Genomic DNA, 24,677 nt, shown 5'->3' with positions numbered 1-24,677 from the left:
CGTGAGGGTCTGGGGAAAGAGCCTGTGGGCAGAGGGAGCATCTTGTGCAAAGGCCTACGGCGGGCACAAGCTTGTTCAGTTTCAGGAACGGGGAACATGGAGCCAGCATGGCGAAAGCACAGTGAGTTGTGGGGGAGTGGTAGGAAGCGAGATTGGAGACAGAGGAAGGGAGCAAGTGACCGGGGGCTCTTGTAGGCCATGAGAAAGAGCTTGTGGTATGTTTTAAGTAGGAGACTGACAGGGAGTGATTTGCGTATTTTTTGAAGTCTTGGGGGCTATGTGGGGACTGAGTCAAGGTGTAAAAACTAGGAACAAGAATGTTTGGGGTGAGTTGCTGAGCAAGATGAGTTATGTTGTTATAATTATCGATGTTATCATATACCTGACGGAGGAATTTCAATTTGGGTTTTCTCCTACAGGCAACTGTGTGTGTCAGTAATAGCTCCTGCTTAGTGAACAATTTATCAGTGCCAGTCACATGGCCTTCTGTGCATTTTTCATCAAGTCCTCTCCCACAGAAGAGCCTTATAAGCCAAGTTTAGTATCAACGTTACCTTTTATTTTTTTTTTGAAAGATTTTATTTATTTGAGACAGAGAGAGAGCACATGAGAGGGGGGAGGGTCAGAGGGAGAAGCAGACTCCCTGCCGAGCAGGGAGCCCGATGCGGGACTCGATCCAGGGACTCCAGGATCATGACCTGAGCCGAAGGCAGTCGCTTAACCAACTAAGCCACCCAGGCGCCCATCAACGTTACCTTTTATAAAGGAAGAAACAGATGAGGAGAGCCTAGATGCTGACCTCTCCTAGTGAGGAAAGGGAACAGGAGCGGCAGGAAGGCTAGGCACCCAACTCCCAGCAGTGTTCATTGTTGGCCAGGCTCCATATGAGCTGGTAGAAAATGGTTGCAGTTCTAGGAATTGCAGCCTTAATTTGTTAGCCAAATACTCCATGCATCAGCAGGGGCAGTAGCTGTCAGTTGATCTGAGTTTTATGTGGTGAGATTTTTTTGTTTTTTTGTTGTCCCCCCTCCGATGAGAACTACTGTTTGTTAGCACTGAGAGCATCAAACCCATTTCAGTTTAGGACTTTGTGTGAGAATATAATTATACCTCCCAAAGATATAGGTCTGGCCTAGTAAAGTGAGAGCAAAAAGTAAATAGGGTCAGTAGAAGGGGAATGATTACTGGTACCAGGTAGGTTGAATGGCAACTCACTTATTTTCAGTGATATTATACAAATCAAAATCCTATTCCCTTTTATTTTATTTTAGCTAAGTATTCTTGTCCAAACGAAAATCAGGTGTTTTTCTTCTTTTTCATTTTTTTTCCCAAAGCAAATGGTTACAAACACTTACTTAATATAATTTACTAGAGCTTTTTTTTTTTTAAAGAACATTTACATTACTTTCTTTTATGCATGCAGTAACTTTTGATCAAAACATGACTCCACTCTCTTGTTTAATGTTGAGCATCTGGATTAAAGGCTTCTTTTAATCTTAAATACAGATTATGACTCTCTTTCCCTTTAAGCAAACCGCCATAAAACCTTGGCCCTTTTCCAGTTTTCTTCATTAAAGCTCTCTTTATTATAGTGTTTTCGGATGGCAGTCATTAAATGATTGTTATGCACAATGGGCACTTGATTATAATTATTTAACTGGCAATCAGTTATTGCCGCAGTTTGGTAATGTAATTAAAAGGGAGCATGTTTGTACCTGCCAGCATCTTTGAGATGTTCAGCTCTGGATTAGGGAAAGAAGCAGAATCTAAACATGGACAGGAAGAATCAAGCACTTCTATGAATGGAAGCTTTTCTTTTATTCTTCCCCAGTCTGGTTCCTGGCCTCTTTTGTTTCATAAGGTAGATAAAGGATAATGATGAAATAAGATGTGGGTAAGAATTTTTGTGCTACAAACCCCTGGGTCAATCAATACATTCAGTAACAGTTGTAAATTTGCTCCACGTGCTGAGAAATGCTAAATGGGTGGAAGTGTACTTATATAATTCTGCTTTGTTACCTAAACATCCACGCTGATTTAGGCATTTCAGCATTTCTTTCTTGACCTATAAATTGATATGGGAGCCCACTAGCAAAACGTTGGCATAAAAGATAGGTGGCATTCACTTGTTTATGGAAAGTCATTAATCACTAAAGAAGTTAGTAATACTGTGATTCCCAAGATCATCCACTTCATGATTCAGAACTCTCTCCGTGTGACAAACATCTAATCCTAACCAGCCTTAGCAAAGAGTACATTTCTTGGCTTATGTTATGTTATTGGAACCACTAATAGGATTAAAGGAAGAGCTGCAGGAACCAGGGCCGAGGGTTAGAAACTGGGATTCAGTCCCTCTTGAGACTCACTTTCCGTTCACCTCTCAGCTGAGCCTGACTGTGCTTGGCCTTTTTCTGAGGATAGGTTTCTAGGCTTCTCCCTGTGGCAGGCAAGTGGCCATTAGTAGCCCCAGATTCTGATCTTCCTTGCTGAGCAACTCCAATGGTAACACGTGTCTTCTTTCATAAACTGGCCTTAAGGAAGGACTCTGATTGGCCCGACTTGGGTCATACTCCACCCCCTGGACTAATTACTGTTGCCAAGGAAATGACACCGTCTGATTGGCCAACCCTGGATCACATGTCATCCCTGGGGGTAGAGTAGGGAAGATGGAGTCTGCGATTGACATTCATATCAGAGACCTTGGTATGTACCCATAGGTGGGGTTCCCCAGTGACTAAGAAAAACACAATGGTTATTTTAGGGAATGAATATGAAAATCTGAAGTATCCAAACCTAGAGAATATTCTCTGCATGTTTTCCCAAAGTGGATCTCTTGCTTTTAGAAATATTCTAAGTTACAGAAGAGTAAGACTGAGTTATAAAAGAGTCCATCTCAGTTTCAAATGATTGCCTAATCTTACCCACAGTCGTTCTTGAGCCCTTAATAGTGTGCTCTCAGGGCAGGGTCCTAAAGAGATGGAACAGGCAAGAAGACGCCTGCTGTGGCAACACGGCCACCATAGCTATGTTATTACAAGGGATAAGGACCTGGGGTTCCAGAGAGCAGTTTTCAACCACTACCTCAGAGTATCAAACTGCTTACCACAGTTCTGGATAATAAAATTTTCCATTTTTCTCTTGGTTTAGTTCCACATTTGAATCTGTGCAGGCAAAGGCTAGACAGTCTGAAAAATGGCAGACTTAAATAGCAAAAGGCCTTTTAAAAGTAAAAGAGAACATTAGGTGAAAATTTAAAAGTTCTTTTCCTAACCTCCCCCCATACCAACTGAACATGATCTAATCAATAAGGAAAGTATGAATCATCCTATTTATTAAGCATATGAGGAAGATAATCAAAATGTGCAAGCTCAAACTTGAATAAAAATAAATTCTCAATTTTGTATTTATCTTATTAATCAGTGCACATTTATTTTTTTGTTATGTATTTATTTGTACAACTGAGATATTTAAGCTCACAGCAACTTAAACTACTAATGGAATACTATCCTACCTGAACTCTGGGCCGGGTGCAGGGCATCAGCTTCTTCAAATCAAATAAGTGCGTGTATATTTACACACATACACTTTTTTAGTTTGTGGATATTGGACAGTGCTAGAGGAGTTTCTTGGGAATCTAATCTTCTCAATGGCAAGCTCCAGCACTGCCTTTGCCAGTAGTTGAGTTCATATGGACTTGATGCCAATTTTCTTTTCACATATGTGAAATAACAGTTTGGCACAGAGCAAACAAAACAATGACACCATAGAGAAGGCTAGTGCTTTTTAAGAAGTGAAATGGGCAGATTCAGAACTAATTTTTTCTTTAGGTGAACTGAGTTTAAATTAAATTAAATGTTGCAAGAGATTACAGTATTTGTGTGACTCTCAAAAAGTCAAAGGCCATGGCAATAAAGTATTTTCATTTTATAGAGTTTTTCTTGGAAAGACTGTGTGCCATATGACAGCAGAGTGCTTAAAACCCAAAGGCTGGTGCCAGCACAAAATCCAAACATCATAAAGTTACTTCCAAAGCCCAGATAATTATTGGTCCCCTCTCTTGGAACAGAGCATCTCTCAGCTAGTCCAAATCTGCGAGCTCAGAATCACCTTCTTAGCCTAGGGTTTTGAGTATGAAGCAATGGGTAAGGCATGTTTTCCAGGAAGGAAAGGAAAAGTTATTGAACAACAATTATCAGAAGAATCAAAAACCACAGATATCAGTACCATCCCAGTGAACAATTTTTTCTCTAGCAAAATTTATTTCTTCTTCTTCTTTTTTTTTTTAAAGCCAAAGAAAGGGGAGGCCAGCCAGTGGCCCAGTGGCCATTGCTATGTGCATGCTTGGTCCCTCAGTCAGTTTTTGAAAATCCAGCTAACTTGTCTCCAACAAACAGCCTACCTCCAACCCTCTCCACTTAGGGCAGTGTGTCTTTACCACATTAGATCATTCCAAAGTAAAGGGGCTGCTTGTTGAGGCTTTGCATGCTTTTGTGGTGCCCTGAAATCAGTAAAAAGCCTTGTGATCCATGCTTCTCTGCTTCCCCAATTTCAACCAAAGGGTACTGAGGAAGCCTTTGCCTTCTCTCTAGGCTGCTTCTATACACAGAAGCTCTCTGAAAGCTTTGCTCACCAGGACTTGAGATCCATGCTCTTCAGTGAATTTCCATCAGGAGGTCACTGCCAAGTCACACAAATCTGTCAAAGGAGGCTTGTCTAGGAGAGCACCAAGTCCCTCTCCACAGAGTGACAGCTCAACAGCTATCCTTGAGTGCTGGCTGGCCAGTCTTCTCTTCTTTCCCACCCCCTTCACTAGACTTCACTACCACCTGCTAATGCATCTAAAGGGAGCAAGAGGTCTCAGTCACAACAGATGATTAGAGTTGATGCCAGAAGTGTAAACAAGTCATAAATTACTCTTAATTCTTCTTGGCTATGGATACTGTTAGTCTTTAGCGATGGAAAAATATACTCACTTTAATCTCTTTTATTTATATAATAGTTGGTCCTCTCGTATGACTATAAATCTCACTTTTCTTCAACAAGCATTTCCTAAGCATGTGCTCTGGGCAAAGTACTGTGTAAACTGCTACTCTTAAGAACAGATACAGGAGGGCACCTGGGTGGCTCAGATGGTTAAGCGTCTGCCTTCGGCTCAGGTCATGATCTCAGGGTCCTGGGATCGAGTCCCGCATCGGGCTCCCTGCTCCTCAGGAGCCTGCTTCTCCCTCTGCCTCTCTCTCTCTCTGTCATGAATAAATAAATAAAATCTCTCTAAAAAAAAAAAAGAACAAATACAGGAGTTCATGTTTAGTGGGGACAGAGTTTGGGAAGATGAAAAAATTCTGGAGATAGATGATGGTGATGGTCATACAACGGTGTGAAAGTACTTAATGCCATTGAACGATACATTTTTAAATGGCTAAAATGGTAGGTTTTATATTTTTTAAATGGTAGGTTATATATTTTACCACAAAACAGATTAGGGATCTTTTTTTTTTCAGTCAAGATTAGCTATTTGTTGTAAGTTATAAGTTCCACATATATCCTATAGCAAAATAAGAAGTGTGTGGGACTTACCACAAAAACTTTAAGAGTTCCACATTTCTTGTATATTACATAGCAAGTCATTGTGTCACTGATTTGTCCTATTGTCAGAATACCACATAAGGTCTTATTTAAGTTAACACATGATTATCCTCTGCAATCAAGGTGAAAACAGAGTCTCAACAAGTGCATTGATAAATGAACCCCTGAGTGAGGCCTTATTACACTTAACGTCCATAGCACAGTGCCCCAGAATGGCCAGAACATTGGTGAGCTTGGAGAACAGAGACTCAGAGCCCATCTTGAGGCCAGCTAACATAAAGAAAGCTCTGGCCTTCAAGCTCTGTCTGGTTCTTGCCTCTGCCTTTGGCCAGTGGTATGACTGTGGGCAAGTCATCTCGTCTTTGTGGGCTGGCTGCTGTGTCCTTCCCTATAAAATGGGAGTGACAGTGCCTGTCGTGCAGGCTGTCAGGACCAAACAGGCAGACGTTTGTGAGAACACTTAGCGCTGGGCTGGGGGCATAGTAGGTGGTAAATCAGTGCCATCCCCCTCGCCCCTGCGGCTTTCGTGACAGTCAAAGGACTGTAATGCTGTGGGTGTCTGAGGCAGCCTCCAGAGCGCCCTTCATCCCACACGTGTGGGAGCGTGTGAGACACCTCCTGAAAATCTTTTCTTCCTCTCCTGATACTCTGGTCTCCTCTCCTGTCACTCTCTAGACTCTGCTCTCCTGCTCTGCCTACCTTTGAACTGGGAAGTTCATGATGCGAATATATTGATGTTGTGGGAGAGGGGAGATGGCCTGCCCCTGGCCCAGCACCAGCAGCAGCTGTGGAAGTACAACAGTGCTCAGGGTCTCGTGGTGTTTGGGCCTCTTGCTCTTTCAAGACCCCAGGGCCTCACTATCTCGCTTCTCAGACCCACTACCTTTCCCCAGGGTTAGAATGTCTTTCCCTTGGTTTCCTTTGACCTCTTGTCCCTCAGTCAGGAGCAGAAGCAAAGAAAGGTCCTTGTTAACCCAGATCTGTGTCTTCTCAGCCGGTAGCTTGGCCCCTGCAGGTCCTCTTCCTGCAGGTCTGAAAAGCTTTGTCTGGGGACTGTCACCCTTTCTTCCTTGTGGGTCCATGCTGTTCCTCCTGGCTCCAGGGGACAGCCCAGCTTTGCATCGGCCTCACCAAGACCTGGAATTCAGTTTGTTGAAAGATTAGAGTACTTCGATGGGTGGTATAATTTATCAGCTTCCCCAAGTTAATGACACCCTTTTGTATCTTGTAAACATCTGAGTGATAAAGAGCTGGGCACCTCTTCCATACCAGCACCATAAGTTAAACGGGATAGCCAGGCTAGTGCCAGGCTACTAAGCAGTGGTTCTTAACCTTTTTATTATTTTTTAACCTTTTTATTGAGAATTGTATAATTTATATACAATTAAATCTTAATTGTGTACAAATCTTAAGTATACATCTCAATGAATTTTTATGATCTGCACACCTGTGTAAATATTACCCAGACTGAGATTCAGAACATTTCTAGTTCTCCAGAGCCTCAGACCCATTTCCAGTCAGTACCCCCAAAGGTAACTACTGCTTCAACCTCTTATCACCTTAGATTGGATTGAGTTCTTGACTTTCTTGTATCTATGCTCACCCCTCAATCCCAGTTTTCTACTTAATATCATTTAAGAATTCAAAATTTATTATTGCCTGTTGTGACCAAAAAGAAACAAAGTAGTGGTTATTTTAGAAATGCTTTTCCTGCCTTCCCCACCTAAACACATCCTAATACGCCCTCTGCCCCCACCAACCCCATCCCCCCAACCAGGTCATGGTCAGGGAGGTGAGATCCCCATCCTTTAGGGTCAGTCATGCTCAATCCCAGAGTCTGAAAAGGAACAGAAACAGATGCCCTGGGACCTTAGTTCTGTTTTCCTGGTTCCCAAACCTCAAGGTATATAGTGTTTTCTAAGCTGAACAAGAGTGTGGGTCTTAGAATCATCAGATATCCACTGAGCTTCCAACACGCTCAGATTCCTGCTTTCCTTTTTCTGTCAAAGTAGGATTATCTTTCCCCTGATTATGTTTTCAGTTTTCTTGGGGATGAGGAATGCATTTGAAGAGAAGTATCACCGTTGCACTCTCCTTGTTAATGTTGACCATCTTGAACTGTTTCTACTGAAAAATATTACAAGAAGATGATTTTACAGGAGGTACACAGAAGCCCCTATTTTGGCATGCACTGCCATACTCAAATCCTTGTATTTAAAAGTGGAGCTTAGTCTGTTTATCCTACAGTAAAAATATCTACAAGAAGCTATTATTATATTGACTTTGGAGCCAAACAGGAAATCAGAGGATTCACAGATGTTATCTGCTTTAATGCAATGGGTTTTCTACACTCTGACTTTACAGCCAATCAGGATAGACTCCACAAAAGGATTTACGGAACATGTTATTGACATAATGTGTATTTATTGGTCTTTGCAGGCTACGTTGTGTTCCCAGAGTTCTGAGGGCAAAAGCAAGAGGGAGACTTAGAGAGAAAAGATGAACCCAGCAAGAAAGAATTAAGATAGATTCCATCATTACCATGAAAATATAATTATAACATATATGGGGGAGAATTTAGAATAATTCAACAATGTATGTAAGCATTTATTATATGCACAGTATTGCATAAAGCAGTTTACAGCCCAAAGGGAAGATGATATGTCAAAAGAGTAAGTCTTCAAAACTGTCTTTTTCAGCATTTTTATCCATGATTTAGATTAGGACAAAAGTGGCACACCTCGCTAATTCATGGGAGAGCACTAAAATCAAGATCTAAAGAGTTAATGACAGAACAAGGCTGAACCTAGGAAGTTGAAATATAGCAGGCACAAGTGTAAGTCCTTAGATTATTAAAAAAAAAAAAAAGTTTCTGTGAGTGTAGAATAAATAGCACCTGTGAGGAGAGATCATGGATGCTTGCCAACACAGTGTGGGTGAAGCAGTGGTATGAAGGGGCATGACAGATAGCTTCTGCACTGTGAACTCTTCGTTTCTCAAAATTGAATGGCCAGGACCCACACCTGGATACAATACTGACCTCACTTCAGATGACCACACCTAAAGATGCTGAGAGACATTGAGAACCAGGATCAGAAATCACATTACCTGGAACATTCTTAAATAAAAGAATGAGTAGTTATTTGGAAGAAGAGAAGGGATGCCCGTGTCCCATCCTCAGATACCTGAAAGCTGTCCTATGTGTGAGTCACGTAAGGCTTGGTGCCCAGGAAGGCTGGGTTAGGATTAGGGAGAGGTTGCGAAGAAGGGTCTCTGATTCCATTACTCACACTTGAAGCTGCTCAGTGAAAGGAATAGGCGGCCTCATGCCTGCGTTTGGGCATGGAGGACTCACATTTATGGAGGATGGACTTCATACCAGCCGTAGGGCCCCAGTGGCCACTTGTCAGAGGGATTGTGGGAGGGACTCATGCACCTTGTAGAGCTTTGGAACAGATGCCGTGTAAGGCCTCATCCAACCCTGATACTCCATGGTTGCTCATAGGCACACAGCACAGGCTCAGGTGAGTTCTAGTAAAATGGCTGTGGGCTAGAACATCTGGGGAAGGAGGCAAGGACTGTCATGGATCTTGAAGTGTGACAGAATTGAGGAGCACAAGGTGAAGGTAGGCAGGCATGGGGTGGGATTGGAAGATGATGAGAGAGAAGTTTGGTAGATAGGATGGGGCAACAGATTGGAAAACCATAGCAGATGGCGATTTGGGCACCCTTGCTCTCACGTGGTCTCCTACAAGGACACAGGGTTACAGGGACTCCAACCCCACAACCTTGGTGATATTGGCAGCTCCCTGTTGTATTGGTTGACAGGCAGTGGGGGTGCCCAGACCAAACCACTCAAGTTATTTCTGCTGCAGAAAATCATAGGCAGTTTCCTAAAGGCCGTGAGGAAAAGGCACCTTGCTAGGACATGGGCAACGAGGCTTATTTATCCACCTGCAGCCTCATCGAAGGTTTTGCATTTGTACTAATGCTAACTCTCTAAACTTTCCAGAACTTCAAGGTGTTGTTCCCAGTGTCCGTCATTCTCACCAAGTTTGTGTTTTGCCTTTGTTCATAAATGTGGCTTTAGAGAGCCCTTCTGTAGTTCTGGCCACCAGCATACTTTATCTAGTTTTATTTCCCACATTCACCCTGTATTTCCTCTTGTCTGAGTGGCCAACAGTGAAATGAAGAGCATATTCAGGGGACATTGACTCAGTTCATTTGCACTATAAGGACTTATAGTGTATTGTGTTACCTTTTGCAAGTGTATCACATTTTTATTTCCAGGCATTTTCTACACAATGGTGCAGATGAGGAGATTAATGCAGGAGAGGTGAAATGAAGTAAATGTGGAGAACAGCCCATTTTATGAAGGGAAAGGCCATTGGAAGTAGGACGTTTTTGCTCTTTAACTAAAGAAACGTTGGCAAGGCCAAGTTAAACAGGATACGGCATTCTCTCCAAGCGTTTCCACCACCACGCCCCTCTCCTCACTCGGGTACTTGTGGGTCACTTCCTAAGCTGTGAATGGGTTCGATGACCTGTAAGCAAGGGTGGGAGGTGGAGATTTCGCTTGAACAAACTCATCGAGGGAAGTAATTCTGCAAGTTTCCCAAGGATGAGAGAATGTTTTTTCTTCCCCCTCCCTTACCACTCCCCCACCTCCTCCACTGTAAAACAACTCAGCCTCCCTACCCTAGCAAAAGCTGCGACCCAGAGCTGTGTTTAGAAGCCTACTATGGCCATGTTTATCCTGCTCTTCTTTGGGGGCTACTGAGGTTTTGTGCCCCCACTAGACCAGTGCCTCTAAAAAGACATTTTAGGGCTATCAAAGAGACTGCAATATCCGGGGGCCATTTAAAAAGCCAGAGACCTCTTCTGTGACTCATCCCCAAGTCCTGACATTTAATAATCCCATCACCCTAGGGGTTCTCCAATACTGTCTCATTTGATCTTCTACCCAATTTGAGTAAAGAATCAGGAGTGCTTTATGGGCTGATTGCGTGGGATGCATTATCATTCCTTCTGAAGTTGGAAAGGAAAAATAAAGCTGTCATTGCTTGAATTAAAATAAAATAAACACAAATCCATAGGACTTTCCTAATGTCCCTTCTGATGTGGCCTTTATTGGGTATTTCTTGTGTTTGTAACTGTGTCAAGTTCTAAGCAGTCATTCTCCGATTTCCCCTGATTTTCCATCGTCTTCTCCCTGTCATACTTGGATGCTCCTACTCTGTCTTCATGCAGGTTGTACAGAGCTTGTTTATTCCCTTGAGACACAAAGCAGATCATTTGCTTAATTTTTATTTTAAATGTTGTCTGTGAGTCGTCATCATGGGGCAGCTTTGGTACATGACGCTGATTTTTGTTCCCTAGAAGTCTCTGCCAATATTCCAGTCTCTTGTATACATTCACTGCTATTATAGTAATAATAGTTTACAGAAGCCCAGATTATGATATTTTAATAGTATAGAGCCCTTTGTTGATATAAACGCTTCATGCAAATTGGAATGAAATATTAAAACTGCAATTTTGGCTCTACTTATCAGTATACAAAAAGATTGGACCTGATTCCTCAGATAGAAATGAGCCCTCTTTGGCAATTTAGAATTTCTTCATGTCTCACATCATAGAGCCCTCATTTTAAGAGTGAAGAAAAGGAGGCCTAGGACTACTCTCTGGTGAGTTTTTGGTCAAAAATTAGACTGAGTTTCAAGTATCTTGGCTCTCGATCCAGTATTCTTTTCTCCTATTCTATGTTTAGCCCCTCTTTTTGTATACTTTCCTAGAAACAAGGCTATGATCTCCAAGCAGAATTTCTGTAAACTCAATTCCAGTGTGTCCCAGTTAGAAAGAATCCTAAAACAGCAATTTTCCAAGCGTGCAATCAAGGGCTATGATTCCTATTCTTAGGATTATAGCTTTGAGAACTTTGCTGTGTGGACTCCATGTAGTGTGGCTGCTGAGGGAGGGGACTGACACCTACTGCGTATTCTATCAGGCTTGTCCTACCCTATATAGGCGCATTGCTATTTCAGGTGATGTAATTTCCTACCTTCTCACCCTCCAGTCCCATCTGCTACCCCACTTGGATTAATCTTCTAAAACACTGGTTTTTAACATTATCACTGCTGGGACCAAACACCCAATAAAAACTCTAAACTCCTTAGCTGCTCCTCCAAGCCTCCCCCCCAACCCCACCAGATCAGTGTCTTCACTGCCTCCAGAACAGGCCATATTCATTCCCACTCCTCTTTGCTCTTGTAAAGGTTCTCCTTCTCCTGTCTGTGGTTCAGGCATTCCCACCCGACAGGGGCCAGGCCAATCGCACTTGTTTGACTCTGTCCTATGTTGTGCTCCAGTCTGACTAATACTCCCTCCACTTTGATCTCCTGAAACGTGTGCTGATTCGATGAGAGTGTCTAACCATAACGTCTGACATCCTGATTGCATTGCTCTCATGAGCACTGGTCTCTGAAACTCAGCTATGAGCTCCCAGAGAAGTTCGCAGATGGTGCTCTTGGAGTCCACGAGGCCAAAAGAAATACACAGAAGTTTCATTTATGAAGCAGTGAGGACTCAATAAATAGTCCTGACCTAACAATGAGTAGCTCTTTGAAAAAATACTGCACATAAATTGAAAGAACATGTCATTGTTTTATTCTGAAATAACCGTAGTTATATACTAATACGATTTATGTTCCTGTTGGGTACTGCACAGCTTCCCAAAGCTTGGAATCAGATGGGACACTGCCACATTCCTTTCCTGTTCTATGTTGATTTTCACGTAATACTTTTTATGATACAACTGCCAAAACCCCAGTTTTGCAAAAATATGAGATCATCAAAAGGAATATAGCACAAACTAAAATGTTGAAGCTATAAACTACCTTGATCTGGTAGTTTCTGCAGTGCCTGACAGATATTGTGTATCTTGTTTTCCTGAAAAATTTAAAATATCCCATCCTATGATGCAAATTCACTGCAGTGCCCTGAGGCACACACTTTGGGAACCACAGCTCTAGTATAATATCAACCTTCTCTTGTGTGTTCCCGAAAGTGCACTGAGCAATGTAGTCCTCAGAGTGGGTAGCCAATTAATACTTGCTGAGGACTTTAATCCTTGACCATCTGATAGAGGCCATAAGCACCACAACTTCAGCAGTATACTGAGTTTCCCGGCATGGCAATAATTCAAGTTAAATCCATTTGAACATCTTTTGGGGGTGCTGTAAGGGAAATTCCTGTACTAAATGGAGGTTGGCTTAAATGCCCTTTAAATACTTTTCCATTGCTAGGGTTCTTTAATTCAGTAGAAGGGATATGCCATGTAAGACCAACATTAAGCACAATTGCATGACAGAGTGGTAAGGATGAAACATCTCAAATTCCCAGGCCAAAAATATAAAAATATTTGAATTCTAACATGCTGAATTTGGTATGGATGTAGAGACATAAAACTGCTGCTTCCTTAACTAATAAGGTAGATTCGTTGATAAACCTTTTTCTTTTCAATTGCCACAAAAATTAACCACATAGTAGGACACTGAGAAAACCACAGTACATATCAAAAAAGTAGAAATAGCACAAGAAAACATGATCACTCTATAATACAACTAAGAAATACAAATTTAAAAAATTAAAACACAAAAATAAAACAGCACTGGGAATTTTTAAAACTCCCACTTTCCTCACTTGGGTCAGTGAGGAAATCAAAATGAAAATTGTAGACTATCTAGAAAATAACGTGAAAATTCTACATATAATTTTTTTTTGACACAGCTAATACAGTACTTAGGAAAATTCACCAACCTAAGTTCTTAAATGAAACAGAAATGAATGAAAATAAAAGAAATTATGCATCAAACTTATGACATTATAAAAAAAAAACAGAAAGAAAATTAACCCAGGGATGGCAGAAGAAAAATCTTAGAAGAGTGCCTTACACACAGTAAGCACTAAATAGATGTTAACCACTATTATTTACTTGTCACAAAGATTGAAGAGTTTCTATTTGAATAGTACAGAAAACTCTCCTGGATAGAGTAGTAAATGTGAAAGGCAAGTTCACCTTTGACACAGTTGGGGAAATTTGAATATGGACTCCATATTAAGATGATAGTTTGAATTAATGTTAATTTTCATAGGTGTGATGATGTTATTATGGGTGTGTAGGAGGATGCCCTTATTCTTACAGGACACATGTTAATGTATTCAGAAGATAAGTATCATGATATCTGCAGTATACACTTTAGGGTTCAGGGAAAAAAATAAACAGATTAAGAAAAAAATGTGGGAAAATAACAACATATTTATGGGAATAAGATGGGGGTATCGATTCAAGTTTTCTCTACATTTTAAACTTTTCAAAAGAAAAAATTACCAAAACCAGAATATAGAACATGTGTACTATGTTTTTTAAAGAATCACATGTGTATATACATGTGTGTGTATGTGTTTATATGTTTATATGCTTGTATATGCCTGAACTCTAAGAGATATACCAGAAATTGAGAACAGTGGTTGCTACTGGGGAAGAGAACTGGTTGGCTGGGGATAGGACTGAAAGGGGACTCAGCTTGTGAACCTTGTATATGTGCTTCCATTTTCTATTTTAACGGGGACGGGGGGCTATTATAATTTTTTAAATTTTATTTTAAGCTCCATGTCCTATGCTCAGTTTTACGGTTGTACCATCGTTGGATAAATGAAGTAATTTATGCCTGAGGGGCAGAGACTACTTAGGAAGTGCCTTATCTCCGGGCAGACTTCTTGGACGGATTCCTCCTTGGACTGTCTAGACTTTGCTGCGGGTTTCCTGTGGGCAAGCAGCCTGCATGCCTCCTGCCCCAACATCCCACCCCTTCCCGCACACAGCGCCCTTTGGCTTTGGCTCTGTGGGGGTTTCATGAAGACGTTTTTACAGCTGGTGGAAGGTGGTAGGCACATGGGATGGTCCTCAGAAGAAAAAGGTGTGGGCTTCCTGTTTTCACTGTGACTCAGGCAAGTGGGAGAGCGTTTCTGTGGAACACTCCTAATAAATAACTTGCTTACCCTGACACCAATGCGACTCCCCAGTGTCAGAGTTCAGGGCAAGAGGCAACTGATCGTGAGGTTTCCTCCTTGGTGAGAACCAGATCTGAGAGTCTTTTGGATGCAGCTTGTGGTGCCAAAGATTTCAGAACTGGAAGGGATGTACCTGAGAGATCCAAACCTCCAAAATGCACTTTACAAATGAAGCCACCTAGCCCAGGAGAGGTCCACGGACTTGGACGAGTGGCACAGGTAGTTACCATACATCCCCTGAGCCATCTGTGCAGGATTCTTTCCATGACACCGCAGCCACCTGAGAGGTCCACGGGGACTCAGGACTCTGTGGCAGGCGTCAGACTCATTACACTGGGCAGGCAGTGTTGCAGCTGATCTGCTGCTTGCTCTCAGAAGAAAAGGGTGCAGTGCAGCTTAAAGCTGAGGAGTCAGGGAGGGAGATGTGGAGGAGTAGGGAGGTAAGGTTCACTAAAAACAGTATTTTGCCCATGCAAGGCCCGGCGGGGAACCCAATTCACCTCTTACTTAAAAGAGATTGATAAACTCGTGGTGGATTTTATCCTTTGCCCTCAGAGCATTAAAATACCGAACACTGGAGATTTTACATAGAATACTTGAGAACTTTTTTTCACTATTAACCTTATTATGAAATACTTCAGGCATGCAAAAAGACTTAGTGAATGTAATGAAAGCATACATTACCACACTCAGCCAAAGAGTGACTGGGATGGGGGCCAGGGTGGCTCAGTCAGTTAAGTGTCCAACTCTTGCTTTCGGCTCAGGTCATGATTGCAGGGTCCTGGGATCAAGTCCCGTGTGGAGCTCTGTGCTCAGCACAGTCTGCTTGTCTCTGTCCCTCTGTTCCTCTCCCTGCTCATGCTCTCTCTCATTCTCTCACACTCTCTCCATCTATCTCTAAAGTGAATACATAAAATCTTTTTAAAAACATAAAAAATAATAAAAATTTTTTAAAAATTAAAAGAGAAAGAGTGACTGGGATACTTAGTTGAAGCCCCACCCCCCCTTCCCTGATCACAGGCCTTCTCTCTCCCCTTATCCCCCAGGGATAAGCCCCGCCCTGAATATGCTCCTTATCATTGCTCTGTGTGCCTTTATACCCAGTCTGCATGTGTGAGGTCTCCCTAGATAAGGTATCGCCTTATTTTCTATAAAACTTTATATAGACAGTGTCACTCTGTACATATCCTTACACAACTATTTTTTTCCACTCAAAAGTATACTTTTGAGATTCCTCTGGGCTGCTAGGTGCAGCCCCAGTTCAGCCATGTTCACCAGAGCAGAGTGGGGTTTTGGGTTTTTTTGTTTTTAAAGATTTTATTTATTTATTTGACAGAGACACAGTGAGAGAGGGAACACAAGCAGGGGGAGTGGGAGAGGGAGAAGCAGGCTTCCCGCTGAGCAGGGAGCCCGATGCGGGGCTCGATTCCAGGACCCTGGGATCATGACCTGAGCCGAAGGCAGACGGTTAACAACTGAGCCCCCCAGGCGCCCCTAGAGTGTTTTATTGATGACATATTTAAAAACCTATCCATTCTTCTGTTGAAAAACATTTGTTTCCAAGCTTTTGATTCAAATAATGCCCCAACAAACATCCTTGCCCTTGTTCCTTGTGCACACAGTACCCGCCTATTCTCACTATTGCTGTATCCTTCATTGATCCACAGACTGAACAAATGGTTCTGTCTCTCTCTTTCAGAAATTCATGATTCATAGAAGTGGGTGTTTATCTGAGAGACAGCACTTTGGTTTACCTCAGGGTTTTTAATTTGGAGAGTGGTGCATTAATTCACCTGGGAATTTTTATTTTCCCTTTAAAATAAACTCTGTTCTTTACTTCAGACCTACTGAAGTTGAAATGTCTTTGTGGGGAAGAAAAGCTCCTCTTGGAGAAGCTCCTAATGACTGAGGCCATCCACTGATTTACTACCCTGCTGTACTTCGGCAGGCTACGCCCCCTTGGACACATCTCACTAGACTCTGGTCATGGCCCTCTAGAAAGTGGGCAGACCCTGTGAGAGGAAATGACCTTTCAGCAGAGTACCCACTGTGAACTTTAGAAACTACTGTGGTGCAGGCCTGGCCTGCTGGTGATACCGTTTGACTTCTACCCATCGCATCCCTTCTAGGCACCTGTCTTTATGGCAGGTCAGCTGATGTTTGTATTTCTTCTGTGTCAGAAAAGGCTCATCCTCTGTTACCCCAGATACGGAAGCCATCACTTATTCCAGTATCAAGCTAGGTGTAGGGGTTACAGCCCTGCCTTCAGTAAGATTGTGTTCTGGTGCTAGAGGCTGCAGGCATATGCATTTATAGTTGTAACACCAGAGATATGATAAAGGCCAATCAATAAGTACAGGGGAAGGGCAGAGAGTGTCAAAGAGGGAAATGATTCCAGTTTGGGGACAGGGAAGATTTCATGGAAGAGAGTCCATTTCAGCTTTATCTAAAAGCGCTAACAGAGAAGATGAACAATGAGAACAGCAGGTTCAAAGGCACAAATGTTGCCTTTTGCAGGTAACAGATGGGTAGGGTGCATGTGGGGATGGTGCAGAGAGGTGAAGCTTGAAAGGTGGGATGGTAGGTGGGTTGAGGCCGGGCTGGGGAGCATTTTGAATGGACTTCATCCTGATGAATTGGGGAACACATAGAATCATGTTAAGCAGAGAAGAGACACAGTAGGGACTGTTAGAAAAATGCCTTTGGCAGCCAGGAAAGACATGAATTGGGAAGGGACAGCTGGAGGCCTGAGCAGGAGACAGGAGGGGGCAGTAGCGATAGAAAAAAGGAAGGAAAGGATAAATTTGAAGGCAGCTACTCGGTCAGGAATGACCAAAATGCAGATTGGTGGACAGAGGGCAGCTTTTGTTACTTATTCTTTCTCTATTTATACTCATTTTGTCAAACTGAGGTCAGACCAGAGGTAAATAGCAGCAGTATTTGTATCAATACTTAGGGCTATGAATACAAGAGACACCAATATGGAGTGTAATGTGGAAGTAATTGCAAAAACATCTAAATAAGGACAAGAGTTTGAGACATATGAAAGTAGTGAGTATCCATTAAAATTAGAGTCATGTCTTAACTCTCATGTGTTGATTTCTGCACGTGCTCAAGAAAGGGGGCAAGTCTTCTGCATTTGGAATCAGGGAGCCAGCATTTAGTGTCCCTGCCCTGCCTCTTGACTATCTGTGAGACCTTGTGCAGGCCACTTGACCTTTCTAAGACTGCAGTCCCTTCCAGGGTAAAACAGGATTTGTCTACTGCCCCAGGATCCCTCCCAGAGCTAACATCCTCCAGTCTCTTTTTCATTGCCTGACTGCCCTGGCCGTGGACAGGCCCTGTTAGCTTTTAGAGATTAATTCTAGTTTCTGTTGTGACTTCTTGGACCTATGGGTTACATAGACTTGCGTTGCTTGATTTCCAGTCATTTGGAGATTTTTCTCATCTTTCTGTTCTTGCACTTTAGCTCATTTCCATAGTGGTCAGAAAACATAATTTTAAACCTCTGAAATTTGTTGAGATCTACTTGATGGCTAAGAATATAATCTATTTTGGTAAATGTGCCATGTGTACTTGAAAAGAATCTCTCTTCTGCAGTTGTTGCATATACTGTTCTATGTATGTCCGTTAAATTGAGTTGATTAGTCATGTTCAAATCTTCTATATCCTTACTGATGTAGTAAGAGTGAGAGAGGTGTTTTAAAATCTCTGGTGATAACTATAGATTTGTCTGTTCCTTATTTTTATCCTCAGCTTTGTTTTATTTCTTTTAAAGCTAAGTTATTTGATGCATAAATGTTTAGGACATTTATCTTTCTGTTGCATTGACCCTTTTATCATTGTGAAATGTCTCTAGTTATTTCTCATGATACGTCTTACTTTAATATCTATTTATCTCATATTGACATAGCAAAAACTTTCTTTTTGTTATTTGCCATGGTATAAATCATTTCTTTTCAACCTGTTGAAAAGCGAATTGGTGGGGTTTTTTAGTTGCATCTGGGGTTTATTTGGTTTTTGGGGTTTTTTTTAGTTGTATCTCTGTTTTTTAAATTCCAATCTGATAGTTTTTGTATTTTAATTAGATTGTTTATGCCACTTACATATAAATACTGATTTAGTTAAGTTTAATTCTCTTGTCATTTGTTTTGCATTTATCTGTTCTGTTTTTTCCTCCTTCATTCCCTTTTCTTTTACTTTATTTTATTAATTTTTTTAAAATCTTTCATTTTTTTATTCTTTTTTTTAAATTTCTTTTTTTAAAGATTTTATTTATTCATTTGAGACACAGAGATACAGAAAGAGAGAGAGAGAGAGCATGAGCAGGGGGAGAGGAAGAAGCAGGCTCCCTGCTAAGCCAGGAGCCCGACGTGGGGCTCGATCCAAGGACCCCGGGATCATGACCTGAGCTGAAGGCAGACACTTAACCATCTGAACCACCCAAGCGCCCCTATTCTTTTTTTTTTTTTAAGTCAATTCTACCCCAACGTGGGGCTTGAGCTCTTTAGTGGTTACTATAGATATTTCCAAATTAATCTATTACAGTTTACCTCAGCATTGCCCGAGCAAGCAAGAAACTTAAAGTGTATTCTGTTTTCCCCTTGCCAACATTTTTGTTACACTTGCCATATCTTTTATTTCTACTTAGTGATAAACCCCACAAGGCATTATTATCACTATTGTTTTTAATGGTCAGTAGTCTCTATATTTATCCATATGTTTACATTTTGGAGCTACTGATTCCTTCTTAAAATTGTATGCTTCCATATCAGAGCATTTGCCCTTGAGCCTGAAGAACATCCTGTCTTAGATTCATCATACCCTTTGGTATTACTCATAGGGCAATTCTCTACAAGAAATGAACACTCATTTGTTTTATTTTTCTGAGAGCATCCTTACTGCACACTTCTTTCTAAAGGGCATCCTCCTTGGGTATAGAATTTTTAGTTGACTTTTTTTTTCTTCAGAAGTTTTAAAATCATTTACTTTGTGAATTTTTCTGTGTGTGCATGTAATTTTTCTTAAGTCAACATTCTTTTTTTTTTTTAATTCCAGTATAGTTAACATACAGTGTTATATTAGTTTCAGGCATACAACAGAGGGATTCGACAGTTCTATACAACTATACATGACTCAGTGCTCATCATGATAATAAGTGTTCTCTTAATCCCCTTCACCTATTTCATCCATCCCCCCATCCACTGCCCCTCTGGTGACCATCAGTTTTCTGTAGAGTCTGTTTTTTGTCTCTCTTTCTCTTTGTTTGGTTTCTTAAATTTCACATATGAGTAAAATCATATAGTATTTGTCTTTCTCTGACTTACTTCACTTAGCCTTATACTCTCTAGGTCCATCCACATTGTTCAAATGGCAAGATTTCATTCTTTTTTAAGGCTGAGTAATATTCCTGTGTGTGTGTGTGCGTGCGCACGTGCATGCATGCGTGTGTTTGTGTGTGTGTGTACCACATCTTCTTTATCCATGCATCTATCAATGAACATTTAGGCTGCTTCCATAATTTGGCTATTGTAAATAATGCTGCTATAAACATAGGGGTACATTTGTCCCTTCAAATTAGTGTTTTTATACTCTTTAGGTAATACCTATTAGTGGATTACTGGATGATATGGTAATTCTATTTTTAATTTTTTGAGGAACCTCCAAACTGTTTTCCACAGTGGCTTTACCAATTTACATTCCCACCAACAGTGCAAGAGGGTTCCTTTTACTCCACGTCCTTGCCAACATTTGTTGTTTCTTGTGTTTTTATTTTAGCCATTCTGACAGGTGTGAGGTGATATCTTATTGTGGTTTTGATTTGCATTTCCCTGATGATGAGTGATGTTGAATGTCTTTTCATGTGTCTGTTGGCCATCTGGATATCTTCTTTGGAGAAATGTATGTTCATGTCTTCTGCCCCTTTTTAATTGGATTATTTGGTTTTTTGGTGTTGGGTTATATAAATTCTTTATATATTTTGGATACTAACCCTTTATCGAATGTGTCATTTGCAAATATCTTCTCCCACTCGGTAGGTTGCCTTTTAGTTTTGTTGATTGTTTCCTTCAATGTGCAGGAGCTTTTCATTTTGATGTATTACTGATAGTTTCTTATTGCTTTTATTTCCCTTGCCTCAGGAGACATATCTAGAAAAATGTTGCTATGTCCCATGTTGGAGAGCTTATTGCCTGTGCTCTCTTCTAGGATTTTTATGGTTTCAGGTCTCACATTTAGGTCCTTAATCCATTTTTTAGTTAATTTTTGTGTATAGTGTAAGAAAGTGGTCCAATTTCATTCTTTTGCATATAGCTGTCTAGTTTGCCCAACACCATTTGTTGAAGAGGCTGTGTTATTCTCATTGTATATTCTTGCCTCCTTTGTTGAAGATTAATTGACCATATAAATGTGGGTGTATTTCTGGGCTCTCCATTCTTTTTCATTGATCTATGTGTCAATTTTTGTGCCAATAACATACTTTTTGATTACCACAGCTTTGTAGTATTTCTTGAAATCTGGGATTGTAGTACCTCCAGTTTTGTTCTTTTTTTCCTTTTTCAAGATTGGTTTGGCTATTTGGGGTCTTTCGTGGTTCCATACAACTTTTAGGATTATTTGCTCCAGTTCTGTGAAAAATGCTGTTGATATTTTGATGGGACTGCATTAAATCAGTAGATTGCTTTGGGTAGTATGAACATTTTAACAGTATTTGTTCTTCCAGTCCATGTGTATGGAATATCTTTCCACTTGCTTGTGTCATCTTGAATTTCTTTCATCAAACATTTTATAGTTTTCAGAGTACAGGTCTTTCACCTCCTTGGTTAAGTTTATTCCCAGGTATTTTATTATTTTTGGTGCAATTATAAATGGGGTTGTGTTCTTAATTTCTCCTTCTGCTATTTCATTGTTAGTGTACAGAAATGCAATTGATTTCTGTATATTAATTTTGTATTCTGTGACCTTACTGAATTCATTTATCAGTTATAGTAGTTTTTCTGGTGGAGTCTTGAGGGATTTCTATATATATTATCATGTCATCTGCAAATAGTGGAAGTTTTACCTTTTCCTTACCAATTTGGATGCCTTTTATTTATTTCTCTTGTCTGATTGCTATGGTTAGGACTTCCAGGACTATGTTAAATAAAAGGGATGAGAGTGGACATCCTTGTGTTGTTCCTAACCTTAGGGGGAAAGTTCTCAGTTTTTTCCCATTAAGGATGATTAGCTTTGAGTTTTTCCTAGATGGCCTATATTATGTGAGGTTTGTTCCTTCTAAACCTACTTTGTTGAGGGTTTTTATCATGAATGGGTGTTGTACTTTGTCAGATGCTTTTTTTTTTTTTTGCATCTATTGAAATGATCATACGGTTTTTATCCTTTCTCACTTAATGTGATTTATCACACTGATTGATTTGTGAATATTGAACCACTCTTGCATCCATGGAATAAATCCCAATGATCATGGTAAATGATTTTTATTAGCGTATTGTTGGGTTCGGTTTGCTAATATTTGTCTGCATTTATGTTTGTCAGAGATATTGGCCTGTAGTTCTTTTTGTTTGTAGTATCTTCATCTGGTTTTTGTATTAGGATAATGTTGGCCTCATAGAATGAATTTGGAAACTTCTCTTCCTCTTCTGTTTTTGGGAATAGTTTGAGAAAAATAGGTATTAATTCTTCTGTAAATATTGTTAGAGACCCTGCCTCTGCCTTGATCACCGAGTGGCCTTCATCAGTCTTCTCTGCAAATGCTCCATGGCCTAGTGTCCCCATCCCTGCCACCTGTGATCACAGGCCGAGGCCCTCCAGGGGTCACCACCAACCCACAAGCAACCACTTGGCAGCCATCCCCTCCAGTGGCTCACTTGTGGCCACCCACAACTATTACCGGCACTGCCTGGGTTCCACTTCCAGTAACAGCTCTTGCAGAAGTGCGGAGTAACCTGGGGAAGCCATCCCCCACCACCCAGTCTCCCAAAAGCCCACCTGGGTCACTGGTGGGCAAGCTTCTTTTGGGGGAAGTGCACTCTCCCGTTCATGCCTATAGTGTTGGAGTCCCCAGAATGCTCAGAATCTCCCCAGGCCTCCAGTGACACTGTCACCTGTGACTTGGCTTTGGAAGCCATGAGGAAGCAGCCTGGTGGCCAGCCTAGCAAAGCCAACACCGGCCCTGATCCTGCGTGGCCATCACAACCACCAGGCTTCAGGAGGCACTAGGCTCATCAGAGCCATTCCTCCCCCGCCCCTCCCCTCTATATAGACTAGTCAGGCTGCAGCAAACAGAAGCACTTGGGTTCTTTTATATCAAAACAGCAAAACACCAAAAAGGAAGTTGAGAAAGCCCCACTCTTACTATCCATGCCATATGCAAACTTTTCCGACGCCCTGTAACCATGTGCCTTATACCAAGTAGAAAATAAACTCTAAGAAGCCAGTAAAAAAGAAAAAAAAAAAAAAGATTTGGTAGAATTCACCTATGAAGCTCTCTGGTGCTGGACTTTTGTTTGTTACTGATTCAATTTTATTCCTGGTAATTGATCTGTTCAAATTTTCTATTCTTGATTCGGGAGAGTTATATGTTTCTTCCTGATTAAGAGGTTATATGTTTCTAGGAATTTATCCATTTCTTTTAGTTTGTCCAATTTGTTGTCATATAGGTTTTCATAATATTCTTTTATAACCTTTTATATTTCTGTGATATTGGTTGTTATTTCTCCTCTTTCATTTCTGATTTTGTTTGAGTCCTCTCTCTTTTTTTAAATAAGTCTGGCTAAAGGTTTATCAATTTTGTTGATCTTTCTAAGAACCAGCTTCTGGTTTCATTGATCTGTTCTGTGGGGTTTTTTTAAATTCTATTTCACTTATTTCTACTTTAATCTTTATTATTTCCTTCCTTCTACTGTTTTGGGTTTTGTTTGTTCTTTTTCTAGCTCTTTTAGGGGTAAGGTTAGGTCATTAATGTTGAGATTTTTCTTGCTTCTTGAGGTAGTAGGCCTGCATTGTTATAAGCATCCCTCTTAGAACCACTTTTGCTGCATCCCAAAGATTTTGGACCATTGTGTTTTCATTTTCATTTGTCTCCTTATGTAATTTTGATGTCCTCTTTGATTTCTTGGTTGAGCCATTCATTGTTTAGTAGCATGGGGTTTTTTTGTTGTTTTTTTAAATTTTTATTCTTATGTTAATCCCCATACATTACATCATTGGTTTTAGATGAAATGTTCCATGATTCATTGTTTGTGTAGTAGCATGTTTTTAACCTCCATCAACATTCATTCTTATTGTTTCCTGGAGGATAATGTGTCCTTTCCCCGCCCCCTACCCCACCATGGGTACTTTTAAGATTTTCTCTTTATCTTTGCTTTTTATCAATTTGTGATGTACCTAGGTTTGGTTCTGTTTATTGTCTTGCCTGAGGGTCACTGAGCTTCTTGAATCTGTGGGGTAGATATGTTTCCTCAGATTCTGAATATTATTTGCCATTTTTTCCAAATTTGTCTTCTTTTCCATTCTTTCTTTTTCTGCCTAATGTGAGTCTAATTGCATGCATGTTAGATCATCTGACTATGGCTCTATATTACTTTCTGTTTTGCTTTTTCTGTTTTTTTTCTCTTTGTGCTTTATTTTGGATATATAATATTGACCTATCTACTGGCTCATTAATCCTGTCTGCTGCATATCTACTCTACTGTTGAATCCATCCTGTGAGTTTTTAATCTCTGATACTGTTTTTAGAAGTTCTGGGAAGTTTTTTGGATTTTTTATTTTTGTGGCTTCTAAGTTCAAATATTCTATTTTTTCATCTGGTTTTTCTATCTCTTTTCTTTTGACTATATTAATCACAGCTATTTTGGAGTCTTTGCTAAGTCAAATATCTGGATTAACTCTGCTTTCTTTTTTTTTTTTTTTTAAGATTTTCTTTATTTGACAGAGAGAGACACAGCGAGAGAGGGAACACAAGCAGTGGGAGTGGGAGAGGGAGAAGCAGGCTTCCCGTGGAGCAGGGAGCCCGATGCGGGGCT

The 24,677-nt window shown here is 40.8% G+C and overlaps 1 protein-coding gene and 1 pseudogene across 2 annotated transcripts in view; both read left to right on the top strand.

Annotated features, from left to right (window-relative positions):
• The window catches only part of ATG7 (autophagy related 7), a 231,778-nt gene that overhangs the window by 157,606 nt on the left and 49,495 nt on the right, over positions 1-24,677 (top strand). The gene's annotated exons all lie outside the window — the stretch shown is intronic.
• LOC118005414 lies at positions 17,616-23,155 on the top strand (annotated as a pseudogene).

The sequence above is a fragment of the Mirounga leonina genome, unplaced genomic scaffold (assembly GCF_011800145.1).
Source record: "Mirounga leonina isolate KUSES-001 unplaced genomic scaffold, KU_Mleo_1.0 Mir_94, whole genome shotgun sequence".
NCBI lineage: Eukaryota > Metazoa > Chordata > Mammalia > Carnivora > Phocidae > Mirounga > Mirounga leonina.
The sequence above is the reverse complement of the archived record's forward strand: the minus strand, read 5'-3'. Positions and strand labels throughout refer to the sequence as shown.